This window comes from Lissotriton helveticus, chromosome 5_1 (assembly GCF_964261635.1).
Source record: "Lissotriton helveticus chromosome 5_1, aLisHel1.1, whole genome shotgun sequence".
Classification (NCBI taxonomy): Eukaryota; Metazoa; Chordata; class Amphibia; order Caudata; family Salamandridae; genus Lissotriton; species Lissotriton helveticus.
Genome location: NC_136065.1, coordinates 680698333 through 680711234, shown reverse-complemented (window position 1 = coordinate 680711234; position 12902 = coordinate 680698333). Strand labels below are relative to the sequence as shown.

Sequence of the window (12902 nt, the reverse complement as noted above, 5' to 3'; positions counted from 1 at the left end):
CTAGAGCCTGAGCAGATTTATGCGTGAGCAGTATCGGAAGAATTCCTGTGGGAGAGTGACTGTACTCTAGTTTTTAATATTACTGGGGTCAATAACAGTAGCTTAATGTCCTCGCACAATAATTACTTCATCTGCGGAAATAAAGGCTACTACCATCTGCCCATTGGATGGTCTGGAATTTGTTACGTGTCCTTTTTGTTGCCACCTGTGTTCTTGGCTCCTGCATCGTATCACAAGGACTATAAGTTGTTTAATGACATTTCTAAAAATCGATACAAGAGAACAATAATTCATGATGAGGTGGATCAAACGGACACTGCACTGCAGCAATATGTTGGCTCCAATGTGGGATTATTATTCTTTGTTGGTGCCGCTCTAAACAGCAGGAAAATCAGACATTTAACACGTGTTGTAGAAGCTGTAACCAACCAGACAGCTATGGCACTTCGAAACATCACAGAAGAACTGCAAATAGCAAGGATTGTGGTGATCCAAAATCGAATGGTCCTTGATGTTGTCTTGGCTGATCGAGGTGGTGCATGTCGCATCATCGGGAGCAGGTGTTGCATTTATATCCCCGATCATGCCCTGTCTGTTTTCAGCGCAATTTCTAAACTGCAGAAAATTGCTGCTGAGATCCACCCCGACACTGGAACATGGACTTTATCCAGCTGGCTATGTTCATTGTTTGTAACTTGGGGCTGGAAGCTCTTAACTGTGTAGTGTATAATTTGTACAGTTCTACTATTATGTTGCTGATGTCTACAGTGTGGTCCAATGCTTTGCTCCCTTTGTATTACTGTCTGTATACCTACTAAAAGCAACACAAAACCTGTAAATGTTCAATATGTACTGCATCAGGAAGTTAATAATCTTATGCTCATCGATGTACAAGATGTATCCACCGCGCTTTCTTAATTATAAATGTCTTCAGCTAATGCGAAAAGGGTCGTCTGTAGAAATTGGCAGTGACCGCCGTTAGCATGAGCTGAAGCCTTTTTGTTTGTGGCAGCCATTTTAGTTAGCCATGTGCCCCCCCCACCTTCTTTTCCATCTTCATTGTTGTCTGCCCCGGTATTCTGCTGGAGGAACACTTGTACCGCTCCTTTTGAGCTTCCATGCCTACTCTGCAAATATTTTGGTATAAAGGCGCCAGAGTTTCTGTACTCAGTGTGCTGCCTCTTACATTGCCTGAGGGTTGTGTATGGACGCAGTTCCACCTCATGAGGTTTAATAAACTCTTTGTTTAATATTACAGCTTCCGTGCCAATTTCTTCTTTGTCAGTCTAAAGGACTAATGCAATAAGAAGGGCGAACCCCTGAACCAGTGGGTTTACTAAGGCCCACCCTACAAGGGCATTGCAATAGTCAACCTTCGAGAGTACCAAGGATGATGATGCTGTTTTTTGGAAATCAGGAGGGATAAAAGGAAATATCTTCCCAAGTTGTTTAAAGTGTAAAAGGATGCAGAGGTGACAGAGCTGATGTGTCCCTCAAAAGATAAGATTACGATCACAAACTACTCTATGGTTCTTTACTTTGTCAACTGAAGTGGGTAGAGAGCCTAAATTCCTGCAGCCACTCCAACTCGAACTGCAACCATCTCAAACTAAACGCTGTCAAAACAGAATTCCTATTAATTTCCCCCTCCACAATCGACCTATGGATGGAGCATCTAACTGCCCTCAACTGGTCACCTCTCATCATAGATTCGGCAAGATCTTTGGGACTTACACTCAAAGCCTGAACAAGCAGCATCACGTCAGTCCTGCCAACACAGGAACAGATTCTCAGATGAGCATTTTAAGGAAGTTAAATCCCTTCCTCCCCCAGGACGACCTTAAATCTGCTAAACTCTAGTCATTCATATGCTGGATTACGGAAATGTCACACTATGTGGCCTGCCTAGATGCAAGTTGCCCCCCCTAAAGGCCTCTCATAAAGCTGCTGCCAGACTCATCACCGAAACAAAAAGAAACAAGCACATCTCCCAAAGTGAGTTAAATATCTTGTTACCAATCAAGTCTACGCGTTCTCATCTTACTGGTTTGTGCTTCAACAAACCTCTGTTCCTGTGCGCAATGCTAGAAAAGTTCTCCTTAAGGGAGAACCCTGCCTATGACAGGTCCACTCTTGGCCCAATCTTCACTTGGGCCACGTACGTCCAGAGTCCAGAGAACAAGTGCATGTTGTAGCATTTGGGAAAACAAGTCCGACCTCATGCTATGCAGGACATTCTGGTCAATGAAGCTCTGTTTTGCGGCGGACCCCCTCCAGAATCCTTGCTCCTGCAATGCATCCGTTTGTAGCTTATTTCCTATTCAAGGATGCAACTACATAGGTTTCCTCTTCCACTTAATACATTATCTTCACTCATTGTCCTCACTGACTAAATAATCGCTGTATAGCAGGATTTAGAGGTGTGGTCCTGCTCCAACCTGGGTTCTTTGCATAGGTTTAAAGAACATTATTACTGGAAAGGTCAGTAGACCGATTCAATCCATCCATTGCCCAAGCCTGATGGATCACCCATAATCCCAATTTGGTCTTCAGCTTTAACATGACTGCCCCAAACTCTTACTGCCCATTGTGTTTTGCAGACAAGATGAAGTTATGTTTCTTTGCATTTGAGCACTACTGCAAAATATACTCAAAGCATGCATGCACTACCAGCAATCCCTGCTATGCACTGCTTTTCACAACAGGAATTCACAGCAAGGCTGAGCACTAACCCACCCCTCAATGCACCCAACTAAAGCAGGAGCACAGCGAGGGCTGGCCTACTACCTAATGTGGTACCTCTTGAATGGCCAACTCCCTTCTAGGCACACAGTTAGCAACTTGTGTGCTTATCAATCAAACAATATCAAATTTATTAGCAAAGAAATGCTTTGCTGAGTCTCCAGTTTAAAATGCGCTCTTTACCTGGAGGCCCTGAGCAAAAGTCGACAACAGTAAGCTAAACATTCTAAATGTCTGTCAAAATCTCTGGGATTTGTCGAATAGCAAATGAAACAAGCATTGGCAAATGCAATAGGGTTCCCTTATTTGATATATATAAGTTTTGGCTTGGTTAGCAGTTGTGCAATAGAAGTCAAAGAAACTATAAAAGTGTTATGACTTGTTTATTGATAAAGGCAATATATTGTGCAGTAACTGGCGGTAATATAAAGCGCTCCTGTACCTTTGGGTTATGTTAGAGCTATATAAAAGTGCCCCGAAAATGAAATGAAAAAATGTTACATAGCGCAGTAACATGTTTGTTAAATTAATTTTTATTCCACTGTGAAATCTGGCATCCTTCGGGGCATTGTGTGGTATGGAGAAGAACAAAGTCAAACACTCAGGGGTCTGGGGCAGTCAGGGTTAAGGCAAACTCTCAACAGACATGGTGCTCTTGGCTAGCATAATGGAATAAGGAGCTTTTCTTCATGTGCTTCTTATATTTCAGGGAGGCTGAGTGTAAACATCAGCAAACATTCAACTGACACCAATGTGGGATAAAAATCATACAAGAGTGCAGACTGAGACACATGCATAAGCCACCATGGGCAATCCAGCGATACATGCGAATTTAAAACATGCACGCGACAGTGCATGCTAAATTAGTAAAATGTATAGTGCTAAGCGTGATAATAATGTGCTGGAAACTGAAAAAACGAAGAAATAGAAAAGGAAAGTGCCACCAATGTACCAACCGCGTATGTAAGTCAGATTGAGAGCCCCACAGCCATTAAACTGCCAATCCAGTAAGGCTGCAACACTGGCTCTGGAGTGACCTGCATCAGTGCGGACATGTACAAAATAACATGCTACAAGTCCCAACATGCAACAGTAGCCGCTTAAACAAGCATTTGCAATGCAATAGGTGTCGCAATTACGATATTTTGAGCTATTGGCATTGTAAATGACAACGCCTTTTATATGTTTAAAAAACAACACATAAATAAAAGGCATTGTTATTTACAATACCAATAGGTTAAAGTTTATATCCCCTCGCTCCTCCCTGCTCAGACCCACGGCCTCTGAGAGCCGAAGGGAGCCCCCCGAGCTGGCCCTATTTTAATGCTTAACCTTCTCATTAAGGTGGTTAAACACCATACTTCCCTCTTAAGTAGCACAGGCAAGGCATAGATTGTGTGCAAGAATAACAAGCAAAGCTCGCTCGAAGACACGCACACCGCTCGAGCGGGGCATGGGGTGGAAACCAAGGGGAAAACTGGGCCAGGAGCCCTGCAGCACAACCACACTGTAGAAAAGACATGGCTGCTTCCTAACAACTTCACTCGTAAAAAAGTATATGCAGGTCGCAGGTTTTTCTAAAAAAATAAAAATAATAAACCTCGCCAAATACTAAGGCTCCCTTTGCTCCCATTCCAGGCGAGGAGGATCATGGTCCAGGCTCTGATACTCTCCTGCCTGGACTATGGTAATGCACTTTACGTGGGAGCTCCGGCATCGGTGACCCATAGGCTCCAGGTAACGCAAAACTGTGCTGCCCGTCTTTTGTACAACATCCCCGGTTGGCAGTCAGCAAGGAAAGCCCTAAAGGAACTTCACTGGCTCCCTGTTGCGTCCAGAGTGCAGTTCAAGGCTATGTGTATTCTGCACAAGTCTTTTCATCGAACGGCCCCACGATTCTACACTCCATAGTCACACCCTATGTCCCGTCCAGATCCCTCCGCTCTAGCTTCTTACAGCTAGCAACCACCACCAAAGTCAACAGAGCTCGCTGGGGCGGTCGCTCATTCTCCCATAAAGCGGCCAAGCTTTGGAACTCTCTTCCGCTCTCTCTTCGTGAGAACAACAATCTTATTTCCTTTAGAAAGGCTCTAAAAACTCACTTGTTTGCAAAAACCTGCTGAACTTCCCTGAGCTCGCCATAAGCAATCAGTCTCAAGCGCTGCGAGGCCTCCGGGTAGTTCATGCGCTATACAAGTGTAATTTTTCATTTCATTTAATTTCATTTCACCACTTCCAGTCTCCTTTTTTCGCTCATTCTCATCTTTCCGTTCCCAATTATTTTCCCCTTTCAGCATCTCTTTTGCTGAGGGTCGAAGTCTGATGGCGAAATTAACTCTTGGGCAATTACCGGCACACAAGAAGCACTGGTCAAGTCACAAGCCAACACCGAACATCAATTAGTACAAACTGAGTCGTAACAGCACACAGACTCAAACTAATCCATGTCACTAATCCGGAAATATAAAGTAAAGTTGCGGTTCAGTACACTGATGGAGCAACTGGCTCCTGAGAAACTCTTGAGGACCTGGCTTTTTAACACTCTGTCGCTTCCTGGTTATTCTCCTTACTCTATTCTTTTGGGCAACCTCCGATAACAATCTACTAGGCAGAGGAGTAAAATCTGATTCAATGAGGACTGCCGGATCTCATTGGGCAGAGTCCACAGAAGTGAAGCTATGGTTGTGTACTTCGTTATAGGTGAAGTAGTACCAAGTGAGGGGCAACACTTAAGTCTGAGAATTGGGAACAGCTGGAGTGAGTGATGACACTTATTGTATGTATGCACACATAGTGGACCTGTGCACACATGATGGAAAGCGTTGGGTGGCGGTCTTCACTGTCAATCTTTCCATATTGGACCTGTGCAGAGGGTAGTGTTTGTGTGCAGGCTACCGCTCTGTATGCACAAGTGAAGGGCAGTATACAAAGTCAGGATGACGGTTTGCTGGAAAGTATTACAACCTGCGAGTGCATTGTTTTAACTACCCAGCATTGACAGCTGTGGTATTGTTGGGGTGACTAGTGTTTAGCTTGCAAGGAGTCTGGATTTCAGAATGACATATCATATATATATATATATATATATATATATATATATATATATATATATATATATATATATATATATACACATACACATACACATACACATACATACACGCACACACACACGCACACACATATACACAGACACACACACATATACACACACACTGCAAGCCCTCACCTACTTTTCAGGACCAGTTGCAGGCGCCTTTTGTTAGAATGTTATTATGCACATATACACACCGTGTGCACAATACTTAAAGAGTGCAGGGAGTGACTGGAGTGATGCATGCTGCTGGAGTTGGTGTCCCTTATGCAGGAGGTTAGTGTGTACCACGGCATGCCACATGTGCACATGCCGCGCGCAGCCCCTCACCGAGCTCGCTGGACTTGTGGCAGGGGTGCATAGGGCGGCTGAGGTGGTGCATGCCGCTGGTATTAGTGCCCCCGTGTGCCGGAGGCGAGTGTGGTGCACACACCGCACGCTGCCCCTTACCTAGCTCGCCGAGCCGGCTGATGTGGTGTGGGTTGCAGTACACCAGCTCAGGGTCAGCCTTGCTGTGGCTCTCACAGCCGCTTCAAGCTTGCAGGAATGCATGAGGTCAGGCCATTGGTAGAGGTAGCAGAGTAGGAGCAGCAGGGCCTTGGTGGACAGCAGGAGGCAAACGGTCCGGGCACCCCCCCCCTTCCCAGCGACTCCACGGCCTGTAGCAGCGTCTCCAGCTGCCCCTCCTTCAGCCTCTTCAGCGCAGAGTGCCCAGCGCCTTCAGTTCCGCTTCCGGGGGCCAGGTGCGGCAGATCTTGGCCGCCTTGCCCATGCAGCAGCCCCCGGAGCTGGTGCCGCCGGGGTGCATGTCCCAGGCCTTGGGCTCTGCGCCCTTCCTGCAGCCGGCACCCCATGGCATGCGCAAAGGCAGCCACTTGTCTATATTTGCATCGCGCTTTCACCAACAATAGCTACTGCCCCACACAGCACTCGCAAGGTTGGCCGGCAGCAATTGTTAAAGTGAAAGCGCGATACAAATATAAACATGCGCCCGCCCTTGCAAAAGCCGAATTAAAATAAATAAATAAATAAATAAAAGAGTGCTTACCGGCTAATGAAGGAGACAGTGTAACGTCGCAAGTAAAAGATCCAGTCCTGGCGGTCACAAAAGGAGACAGGGCGGTAACAAGGAGGGACTAAGACGCCTCAATATCAATCGGAAGTCAGCGTTTACCATGGACAATGACACAAACCAATGAAAAATATCAGCGGGGCTTCCACACCACTTCTAAAACATACCCTACTACAGCAAGCCTCGTAGAGCGAGCAGCGCATGCGCTGCAACGCTAGGCGCAACTTAAAACCAGCCATACTGATGTAATGAGCAATGATGCAAGAAATAATACCGTGAAGAAACAATGTGATACTCACTAGAAAGTAATAAATAAACATCAGACATATGAATAGTAAACCGGCAGACCTGAATTCAGAGTGTAACCAAGCAAAACATGTGAAATATCTTTGCTGCCGACAGTGCAGCGCGGAAAATAGACACAGCCAATTTAGCCCAATACACATTGATACCCCCAAGGAACCAACAATAACCTTAAGTGATACCTGGCAACAACACACAAATGAACTCTGTAAAACATATGTATGACCACGAGTTCAAGTAACTTTAAACACTGGTAAGGCCAGATTTATAACAATTACCTGTAATGTTCAATTCACTGCTAAACAAGTGCAGCCAAAGCGGTGGGCAAATGTGCGTACTTGACGTTAACGAATTTACGCTGCTGGTGCATGATGGAAGATGAAACTAGACAGACTCTATAGGGCAAACCATGGTCAAGGAAACTGATGGGAAAATACGAGCCCCGGTGTTTACGAATGTGCTATTAACACTGAAAGATGCCCGGTACAACGACAGGAAACCCCACCATTCAAGATGATTAACCCCTTCCAAGCTGCCGCCGGTCATTGGCCGACGGCAGCACTACCTCGCTGGTGCTGCCGTCGGCCAATGGCCGACGCGCCTGTTTTTTAAAACGGCCGCACAAAAGCGGAAGCAGCCAACGGGTTAATGGTTAACAGTAACACCAAGTCGCCACAAATGAAAACAGCTGCATACCATAGTGATTTGGAGTGAAATGATAACCCAATACTACAACCAAGATACTTGTGTACAAAATCACTCATATTAATGTTGTATAACACTGTAAAACATATTGGAATTCAGTACAACTGGTAGAGTGTTACAGTATACATGGCGTGAACATGCTTTTTTGAGAAAGGTAACAGGTGCAAATCATTCTGTTTTTATAAACTCATTAATAAGTGTGACAGGGTAGGGGAGGAATCGAACAATGAAGCAGACTGGTGGTCCGCCACCCCCCTTTTACCTACTTCCGTTCCCTCTCAACAGACACCGGATTCCTACGGCCCAGAGTGGGCAACCACCGAACACTGTTGGCCGGATGGTAACACCCAGAAGCACGGTCCCTTTAACTGGGAGTCCTCAGAAGACGTAGCTCCTCCCTTCACAAACGTCACGAGGGCGTCAAAAGAAGGCCGGAACAAGGAAGCAGCGGACGGCGTTTCCCAGGAGGCGAGAGGTGACTATTGCAGTGGAGAGCGTGAGGAGAGCGAGAGGAGTGAGACACGAGAGGTCGAAGCCAAATCTGAGAAGCCAGGAGGCCAGCGTTTACACGCATCGCCCCGCCACGTTCCCACGGGAGGAGCGTGGCTCCAACAGGTACGAGGCAGAGTCGGGGGCTGGGTGGGACGTCGGGCCCTACCTACCGAGTAAACTTGTGTTGTATAGCCCCGTGTACAGTCCTCAACCTTTTCCCTTTCCTCACGAGCACTCTCCCACACAGACTGTAGATACGCACTAGAGCACAGGTTTCCTTCACACCCGGTCCTCCTACAAACCGTGGTCCCATACCCTGACCCAACCCCTCCCTCTCTTTCCTTTTTTCCTACGGCACCGGAACCGGTGGGACAGCTGAGATCAGACTCCCGAGCAAGCTGGATCCTACCAGGAAGTCTGCATTCGACCCTGCTGCCTTTGCGAGAGAGAGAACAACAAGTCGAAGAAGAAAATCCTACCGACAAATAAAACCTTCACTTAAAACTTTATACAAAGGGTCTGACTCTCTCTCTTCCCCTACTAGTCCCTCGGCTAAGGAATCAGTGGACAAAGGTCCCCCGTCTCCCCCTACCCCAGTACACTAAGGTTAGAATGCGAGAAACAATTTATATGAATATGCTCCATGTAAGTTCTGAAGCTCAAAGCAAGACAGAGATGGACAGTCAGAGGGGCAGAGCAAGAACAGAAGGAGAGTAAGAAATCAGAAGATACTGAGAGGGCACAAAGGAGAGACAGCAAACAAAATATGCATAGCAAGAGAATGGACAGAACTGCCTCACACTCCGCCTGAACTTCTACCACAGCTAGTACTGAATGTGTCATGTGAGCTCTAGTGAAATTTAAGAAGTCTTCTATAACCACCCTGCGATATGAACGTGTGCTAAAAAACAGCACTGTGCAGAGAATGGGAAAAAAACTGCAAACATGACTGAAACATTAAACTCTTGGAAATAAAAATAAAACAAGAGTACTGAAACTAGACGTGATGGGGCAGTACAGAGGATGTGGCATAACAGCCAGAACTGCCGATCCTGGAGCAGGGGTTCCGGGATCAAGTCTCTGCATCAACTCAACATTAAAATTAGTAATTTATGAACTCCCTGCTTTTCTTTTTAAAGTTAAATAGTTCCAAAATAAAAGAGCTCCTTAAAAGTATTTTCTACTTCACTCCATAACTATCTTTTCAGGTGTTTCAGTACAATGTATAATAGAAGCGAAGTGACAGGACAGTGAATGTGGCATAACTGCCATCTTTGTAGCTGGGTTCGAGGCTCAGCATTGGCTCAACAACCTGTACAAGCACGCTTGAAATGTTGTGCTAACACAAACCAATTAAATCAAAGACATTTGGGTGGCTTCAAATGTGTGCAGGCAGGGAGAGATTAGATAAAGTAAACAATAACACTGTGTGCAGACGAAACCGAATAAAAGTTCCACCCACCAACGTGGATGAAAATGTGTACTTGGGCCACGGGACACTGATAAGAGTAACACACAAGCAACAGCATACTACAACCTGTAGAAACAAAGTAAAAGTAAGTGCCAAGCACACAAACACATGCAAAGCAAGGGCGGAATGTAAGACCTTTTTAACATTTATATTAAATACAATAAATTTCACAAGCACAGCACAAGCGCTGTCTGTGCAGATGAAACCTAAAAAGGAGGGGGAAATTCCTAAGGGAGCTACTTTAACCGTCCCCAGATCTGCACAAAAATGTAAGAACATACCTTATTGAATGATTCAAATGAGTGCCAAATATACTGCAGATTCGTCAAACAGCACTAAACGTTTTGATAACAACAAAATAGCATTGCGTATGAAAAGCGCATCCGAGCCATTACTACAGTCCCTGTCTCCAACTGTTAAATTATATAGGTCCTGCTAGTGAAAATAAATGTGACCAAATAGAACGATTTTTATACAAACTACTAATAAAGGCATCTTGACATATATATTGCTCTAATACAATAATGGTCACATTACCAGGTCCTAATAGAAAAGCATTACTGCGATGAGAGCGCTGCTTCCATCTCACATATTGTGTTTTGTAATGATACTGATACATAAATTTTTTTTCCACAGACAAAAACGCAGGTTAACATGACATATTTCAGGCAATATTAATAAGTAACAAAACAGAAAAAAACAGCCATTAAATGATACGCAGAACTCAAATTTTCACTTATATGCCCACAGCTGTCCCATCAACAGGCAGGCACATGACATTAATACACCTCCATGATCAGCATTAACAAGCCCCATTAACCTTAAAATATAGCCAAAGCAGTCAGCCGTTTTTGTGTATCCAACAATAAGGAAAGTAGACTCACAAAAGACCCGAGCAATAAAAGTAATGAGAAAACAATATAATACTGCCGTAATTCAACTCTGTCTCTAGCCCCACCACAGGATCCCCCCCGATATGGAAAAGGACCAAGAAATTAACGTATGAACCAATGTGATGTAAGATGATAATTAAACACTTTCTCCCTTGATATTCCCTAAAACAAAATAATTGAATAAAGTGAAGTCGGCAGGTGACAGCGCCATTCGCATCCACTGTAAAGGGAAGACATATTCCATCCCGCTCCCCTCGAGGCAAAACCAGCAGGTGACATGCCCGCTCCCCTAAATTTAAAGTGGAAGGGGGACATCCACGTTCCCCTCAATGCAGAGCCGAAAGGTGGCATCTCCGTTCCCCTCAAGGGACCGACAGAGGATGCCAGCCCAATACCTCCCATTTAAGGTAGAGCTGACAAACCTGCTCCACCCAAGAACGAGCCAGCAGATGACAAACCTGTTACCCTTAAGCCAGAGCTGGGAAGTGACCATCACCCCACTCAATCCCGTCCGCTCCATCATAAAAGCGCCAGGGACTGCAAGTGACAAAAGCTTTAGACAGGGCGAAACGGTGAAAAACAAAAAGGTGGCAGGCGAGCCCCAGCGTATCTCTCCTCCCAGACACTATTCCAGGTGAGCAAATTCCGGAACGAGCAATCCAAATACAATGATGCTTTATTGGCATAGCTAGACGTACACATTTTGCCACGAGTTAGTATCTCCTAAAACGTATTTATGTTTGAAATAACATTTATAAATTGAAAGAAAGAAAAGAAGCTTGAATTAGAGAATGAGAGAGCTAGTTGTCCTTTTGTTTAGCAGCTTTATACAATATGTTTGGCTGGGAATACGTAGCATCGCCAGCTAACAGGTTACTGACTGAACCCCAACCCCTACATTATCCCACCTCAAGGGGTAGAGTAAGCAAGTTAGTACGCACCTACTTCTGTTCAAGAGCCGGTGTGAGCACGCGCATGCAGAGTTAACAGATACCTGGCTAGTGGGATCTAATTGGAGAACTACCAGGGATGACCACGTCTGCTCCTACCAGCGAAGGGAACGCTAGCAGGTCTACGCTGCTCCCCAAACTAAGTATGTGCACCACGTCTATAACCGACTGCAGAGACCACTCCGTCGTAGCTAGAAGGACTGCTACAATACAAGATCCCTGCCCACCAGAAGCAGGTGAAGATTAAAAGACGCCCCTGTCCTTCGAATACCCACACGTAACCTCACATTCTATCCCAAGCTGAGCTGGCGGGTAAGCACTCCCATCAGGATGAGACCACTGCCCAGGCAGAGCAAGCATTAGTCTCCCACCGTACTGGTGAGGTCAGGGCGAGACCGCAGACCCAGATAGCTGGCGTCAGGTGAGACATCCCTAGCTCAGTTCATCCCATCCCCGCCGAGAGACGACTAATCCTGTGCCACCAAGAGATTCGAGAAACAACGGGGACCTTGCGAGACTGACTACCAGTGAGCGAGGAAAGTCGGGGTTCCCCAGTGGGGTACATTACACTCTCATCCGCCCCTAGGCCCCCTCCGGGTGGGAAGCTGGATACGACAGTGGACAGATTCCCTTTCTGTCTGTTCACCTGTATTTTCAGTCACCAGTATAACCCAGCACAACAGGCCTCACCTCTCCCGGTTGGCTTCTCCTCCGGGCAGTGGCGGCTCCAATCCCGGGGCCTTCGACGCTCGAGCAACACAGAGGCAGGCACAGGAAATACGTAACGGCAAAAAGAAAAGGGAGGGGGAGGGAAGCAAATCTGACAGCCAGGCAGTTGACAAAAGCAAAAAAGGACTAACGCTATCAAGCCACCGGAAATCAACTGCGCGCCATCTTGAAATATTACACACCCAACAATATCACGGGGAATGTAAACAGTATTACACGTTTAGAATATATGTAAATACATGATTTAGCAGTTGACGCGTTAAAAATAGCGGATTTCTGCATTTATACATATATATTTATCTAAGAATAATGCATTCTTTTATATACATGAAATGTACGGCTGTTGTGGAAAATATTCTGTAACAATATTCTCACTCACTACGCTTTAGTACTTTGTATTTCGTATGTTTGCTGAACTAAGAGGTGTCACTGAGTAATTCTTGTTGTTATG

General features: G+C 45.5%; 1 protein-coding gene across 1 annotated transcript in view; it reads right to left on the bottom strand.

Moving 5' to 3' along the window:
* SAR1A (secretion associated Ras related GTPase 1A) overlaps positions 1-12496 on the bottom strand; it is a 109069-nt gene extending 96573 nt beyond the window's left edge. The window contains exon 1 of the mRNA XM_078643071.1: positions 12413-12496. The gene's annotated coding sequence lies outside the window, so the exon portion shown is untranslated. The remainder of the gene's footprint in view (positions 1-12412) is intronic.
* Between the last annotated feature and the right edge of the window lie 406 nt (positions 12497-12902).